This window comes from Arachis ipaensis, chromosome B1 (genome assembly GCF_059453495.1).
Source record: "Arachis ipaensis isolate K30076 ecotype BB chromosome B1, ASM5945349v1, whole genome shotgun sequence".
Taxonomy (NCBI): Eukaryota; Viridiplantae; Streptophyta; class Magnoliopsida; order Fabales; family Fabaceae; genus Arachis; species Arachis ipaensis.
In genome coordinates, this window is record NC_142436.1 from 91047312 (window position 1) to 91053303 (window position 5992).

The 5992-nt window shown below is 41.9% G+C and overlaps 1 non-coding gene across 1 annotated transcript; it reads right to left on the bottom strand.

Annotated features, from left to right (window-relative positions):
- Positions 1 to 230: 230 nt before the first annotated feature.
- On the bottom strand, positions 231 to 338 carry LOC148577445 (small nucleolar RNA R71). The gene has a single exon (XR_015902842.1). It is a non-coding gene; the product is annotated as a small nucleolar RNA R71 (small nucleolar RNA).
- Positions 339 to 5992: the final 5654 nt, after the last annotated feature.

Sequence of the window (5992 nt, forward strand, 5' to 3'; positions counted from 1 at the left end):
GACTTCCATCTGAGGATCCTTTTCAGTTCTTAACTGAATTCTTGTAGATATGTGATACTGTTAAGACTAATGGAGTAGATCCTGAAGTCTACAGGCTCATGCTTTTCCCTTTTGCTGTAAGAGACAGAGCTAGATTATGGTTGGATTCTCAACCCAAAGACAGCCTGAACTCTTGGGATAAGCTGGTCACGGCTTTCTTAGCCAAGTACTTTCCTCCTCAAAAGCTGAGCAAGCTTAGAGCTGATGTTCAAACCTTCAGACAGAAAGAAGGTGAATCCCTCTATGAAGCTTGGGAAAGATACAAACAGTTCACCAAAAAGTGTCCTTCTGACATGCTTTCAGAATGGACCATCCTGGATATATTCTATGATAGTTTATCTGAGCTATCAAAGATGTCACTGGACACTTCTGCAGGTGGATCCATTCATCTAAAGAAAACGCCTGCAGAAGCTCAAGAACTCATTGACATGGTTGCTAATAACCAGTTCATGTACAGTTCTGAAAGGAATCCTGTGAATAATGGGACGCCTATGAAGAAGGGAGTTCTTGAAGTTGATACTCTGAATGCCATATTGGCTCAGAATAAAATATTGACTCAGCAAGTCAATATGATCTCTCAGAGTCTGCATGGAATGCAAGCTGCATCCAACAGTACTCAAGAGGCTTCTTATGAAGAAGAAGCTTATGATCCTGAGAACCCTGCAATAGCAGAGGTGAATTACTTAGGTGAACCTTATGGAAACACCTATAACTCATCATGGAGAAATCATCCAAATTTCTCATGGAAGGATCAAAAGCCTCAACAAGGCTTTAATAATGGTGGAAGAAACAGGTTTAACAATAATAAACCTTTTCCATCATCCACTCAGCAACAGACAGAGAACTCTGAACAAAATGCTTCTAATTTAGCAAATCTAGTCTCTGATCTATCCAAGGCCACTGTGAGCTTCATGAATGAAACAAGATCTTCCATTAGAAATTTGGAAGCACAAGTGGGCCAGCTGAGTAAAAGGATCACTGAAATCCCTCCTAGTACTCTCCCAAGCAATACAGAAGAGAATCCAAAAGGAGAGTGCAAGGCCATTGACATAAGCACCATGGCCGAACCTGTAAGGGAAGGAGAGGACGCGAATCCCAAGGAGGAAGACCTCCTGGGACGTCCAGTGACCAATAAGGAGCTTTCCTCTGAGGAACCAAAGGAATCTGAGACTCATCTAGAGACCATAGAGATTCCATTGAACCTCCTTATGCCCTTCATGAGCTCCGATGAGTATTCCTCTTCTGAAGAGAATGAGGATGTTACTGAAGAGCAAACTGCCAAGTTTCTTGGTGCAATCATGAAGCTGAATGCCAAATTATTTGGCATTGATACTTGGGAAGTTGAACCTCCCTTGTTCATCAATGAACTAAGTGATCTGGTTCAACTGACATTGCCTCAGAAGAGACAGGATCCTGGAAAGTTCATAATACCCTGTACCATAGGCACCATGATCTTTAAGGCTCTATGTGACCTTGGTTCAGGAATAAACCTCATGCCCCTCTCTGTAATAGAGAAACTGGGAATCTATGGGGTGCAAGCTGCTAAAATCTCATTAGAGATGGCAGACAGTTCAAGAAAACAGGCTTATGGACAAGTAGAGGACGTGTTAGTAAAGGTTGAAGGCCTTTACATCCCTGCTGATTTCATAGTCCTAGATACTGGAAAGGAAGAGGATGAATCCATCATCCTAGGAAGACCTTTCCTGGCCACAGCAAGAGCTGTGATTGATGTTGACAGAGGAGAAATAGTCCTTCAATGGAATAAGGACTCCCTTGTGTTTAAAACTCAAGGATCTCCCTCTGCAACCATGGAGAGGAAGCAGAAAAAGCTTCTCTCAAAGCAGAGTCAACCAGAGCCCCCACAGTCAAACTCTAAGTTTGGTGTTGGGAGGCCACAACCAAACTCTAAGTTTGGTGTTGAACTCCTATATCCAAACTCTAAGTTTGGTGTTGGAGAGTCTCAACAAAGCTCTGCACATCTGTGAGGCTCCATGAGAGCCCACTGTCAAGCTATTGACATTAAAGAAGCGCTTGTTGGGAGGCAACCCAATTTTTATTTATCTAACTATATTTTTCTTAGTTATATGTCTTTGTAGGTTCATGATCATGTGGAGTCACAAAATAAATATAAAAATTGAAAACGGAATCAAAAATAGCAGAAGAAAAATCACACCCTGGAGGAGCATCTGTCTGGCGTTCAGCGCCGAACAGAGCATGGTTCTGGTGTTGAACGCCCAAAATGGGCAGCTTCTGGGTGCTGAATGCCAGAACAGGCATGGTTCTGGCGTTCAACGCCAGAAATGGCACACAAATGGGCGCTGAACGCCCAAAATGGCCACCAACCTGGCGCTGAACGCCCAGAGTTGTGTGCAAAGGCATTTTTACATGCCTAATGGGTGCAGGGATGTAAATCCTTGAACACCTCAGGATCTGTGGACCCCACAGGATCCACTCAGGATCTGTGGACCCCACAGGATCCCCACCTACCTCCACTCACTTCTTCTCACCACTCTCTTTCACACAACCCCATAAACACTCTTCCCCAAAAACCCTTCACCAATCACCTCAAACTCTCTTCCCCATCACCTCTTCACCACTCACATCCATCCACTCTTCCCCATAAACCTACCTCATAAACTCCACCTACCTTCAAAAATTCAAAACCAATTTACCACCCAAACCCACCCATATGGCCGAAACCTTTCCCCCCTCCCTTCCCTATATAAAGACCTCCATTCTTCATCAAATTCACACAACACATCCCTCTAAACTCCTCTTGGCCGAAACCACATCTCCCTCTCCCTCTCCATATTTCTTCTCCTTCTTCTTCTATTCTTTTGTTTATTGCTCGAGGGCGAGCAATATTCTAAGTTTGGTGTGGTAAAAGCATAAGCTTTTTGTTTTTCCATTACCATTGATGGCACCTAAGACCGGAGAATCCTCTAGAAAGGGGAAGTGGAAGATAAAATCTTCCACCTCCGAGTCATGGGAGATGGAAAGATTCATCTCCAAAGCCCATCAAGACCACTTCTATGATGTTGTGGCCAAGAAGAAGGTGATCCCTGAGGTCCCTTTTAAACTCAAAAGAAATGAGTATCCGGAGATCCGACATGAAATTCAAAGAAGAGGTTGGGAAGTTCTAACAAATCCCATCCAACAAGTCAGCATCCTAATGGTTCAAGAGTTCTATGCCAATGCATGGATCACCAAGAACCATGATCAAAGTAAGAACCCGGATCCAAAGAACTATGTTACAATGGTTCGGGGGAAATACTTAGATTTTAATCCGGAGAATGTGAGGTTGGCGTTTAACTTGCCCATGATGCAAGGAAATGAACGCCCCTACACTAGAAGGGTCAACTTTAATCAAAGGTTGGACCAAGTCCTTATGGACATATGTGTAGAAGGAGCTCAATGGAAGATTGACTCCAAAGGCAAGCCGGTTCAACTAAGAAGATTGGACCTCAAGCCTATAGCTAGAGGATGGTTGGAGTTCATTCAATGCTCAATCATTCCCACTAGCAACCGGTCTGAAGTTACTATAGACTGGGCCATCATGATCCATAGCATCATGATTGGAGAAGAGGTGGAAGTTCATGAGATTATACCTCAAGAACTCTACAAGTTGGCTGACAAGTCCTCCACCATGGCAATGTTAGCCTTTCCTCACCTCATTTGCCACCTATGCAATTCGGCTGGGATTGACATAGAGGGAGATATCCTCATTAAAGAGGACAAGCCCATCACTAAGAAAAAGATGGAGCAAGCAAGAGAGCCCAGTCATGGAGCTCAAGAGGCGCAAGAAACTCATTTCCATGAGATCCCGGAGATGCCTCAAATGCACTTTCCTCCATAAAATTATTGGGAGCAAATCAACACCTCCCTAGGAGAATTGAGTTCCAATATGGGACAACTAAGGGTGGAACATCAAGAGCACTCCATCATGCTCCATGAAATCAGAGAAGATCAAAAAGCAATGAGGGAGGAGCAACAAAGACAAGGAAGAGACATAGAAGAGCTCAAGGACATCATTGGTTCCTCAAGAAGGAAACGCCACCATCACTAAGGTGGATTCATTCCTTGTTCTTGCTTTCTATGTTTTTCGTTTTCTATGTTGTGTGCTTATCTATGTGTGTGTCTTCATTACATGATCATTAGTAGTTAGTAACTATGTCTTAAAGTTATGAATGTCCTATGAATCCATCACCTCTCTTAAATGAAAAATATTTTAATTCAAAAGAACAAGAAGTACATGAGTTTTGAATTTATCCTTGAACTTAGTTTAATTATATTGATGTGGTGACAATGCTTCTTGTTTTCTGAATGTATGCTTGAACAGTGCATATGTCCTTTGAAGTTGTTGTTTAAGAATGTTAAATATGTTGGCTCTTGAAAGGATGATGACTAGGAGACATGTTATTTGATAATCTGAAAAATTATAAAAATGATTCTTGAAGCAAGAAAAAGCAGCAAAGAACAGAGCTTGCAGAAAAAAAATAGGCGAAAAAAAATAGAAAGAAAAAGCAAGCAGAAAAAGCCAAAAGCTCTTAAAACCAAGAGGCAAGAGCAAAAAGCCAGTAACCTTTAAAACCAAAAGGCAAGGGCAAATAAAAAGGATCCCAAGGCTTTGAGCATCAGTGGATAGGAGGGCCTAAAGGAATAAAATCCTGGCCTAAGCGACTAAACCAAGCTGTCCCTAACCATGTGCTTGTGGCGTGTAGGTGTCAAGTGAAAACTTGAGACTGAGCGGTTAAAGTCAAGGTCCAAAGCAAAAAAAAAGAGTGTGCTTAAGAACCCTGGATACCTCTAATTGGGGACTTTAGCAAAGCTGAGTCACAATCTGAAAAGGTTCACCCAGTTATGTGTCTGTGGCATTTATGTATTCGGTGGTAATACTGGAAAACAAAGTGCTTAGGGCCACGGCCAAGACTCATAAAATAGTTGTGTTCAAGAATCATCATACTGAACTAGGAGAATCAATAACACTATCTGAAATCTGAGTTCCTATAGATGCCAATCATTCTGAACCTCAATGGATGAAGTGAGATGCCAAAACTATTCAAGAGGCAAAAAGCTATAAGTCCCGCTCATTTGATTGGAGCTATGTTTCATTGATAGTTTGGAATTTATAGTATATTCTCTTCTTTTTATCCTAATTGATTTTCAGTTGCTTGGGGACAAGCAACAATTTAAGTTTGGTGTTGTGATGAGCGGATAATTTATACGCTTTTTGGCATTGTTTTTAGTATGTTTTTAGTAGGATCTAGTTACTTTTAGGGATGTTTTCATTAGTTTTTAAGTTAAATTCAAATTTCTGGACTTTACTATGAGTTTGTGTGTTTTTCTATGATTTCAGGTATTTTCTGGCTGAAATTGAGGGACTTGAGCAGAAATCAGATTCAGAGGTTGAAGAAGGACTGCTGATGCTGTTGGATTCTGACCTCCATGCACTCAAAGTGGATTTTCTGGAGACATCCAGGGCTTTCCAGCAATATATAATAGTCTATACTTTGGCCAAGAATAGATGACATAAACTGGCGTTCAACGCCAGCTCTCTGCCCAAATCTGGCGTCCAGCGCCAGAAAAGGATCCAAAACCAGAGTTGAACACCAGAAATGGATCAAAACCTGGCGTTCAACTCCACAAATGGCCTCTGCACGTGGAAAGCTAAAGCTCAGCCCAAACACACACCAAGTGGGCCCCGGAAGTGGATTTATACATCAATTACTTATTCATGTAAACCCTAGTAGCTAGTTTATTATAAATAGGACCTTTCACTAGTCTTTTTTTATCTTTGGATCGTGGATTGTATTTTGATCCTGTGATCACGTTTTGGGGGCTGGCCATCTCGGCCATGCCTGGACCTTCACTTATGTATTTTCATACGGTAGAGTTTCTACACTCCATAGATTAAGGTGTGGAGCTCTGCTGTTCCTCAAAGATTAATGCAAAG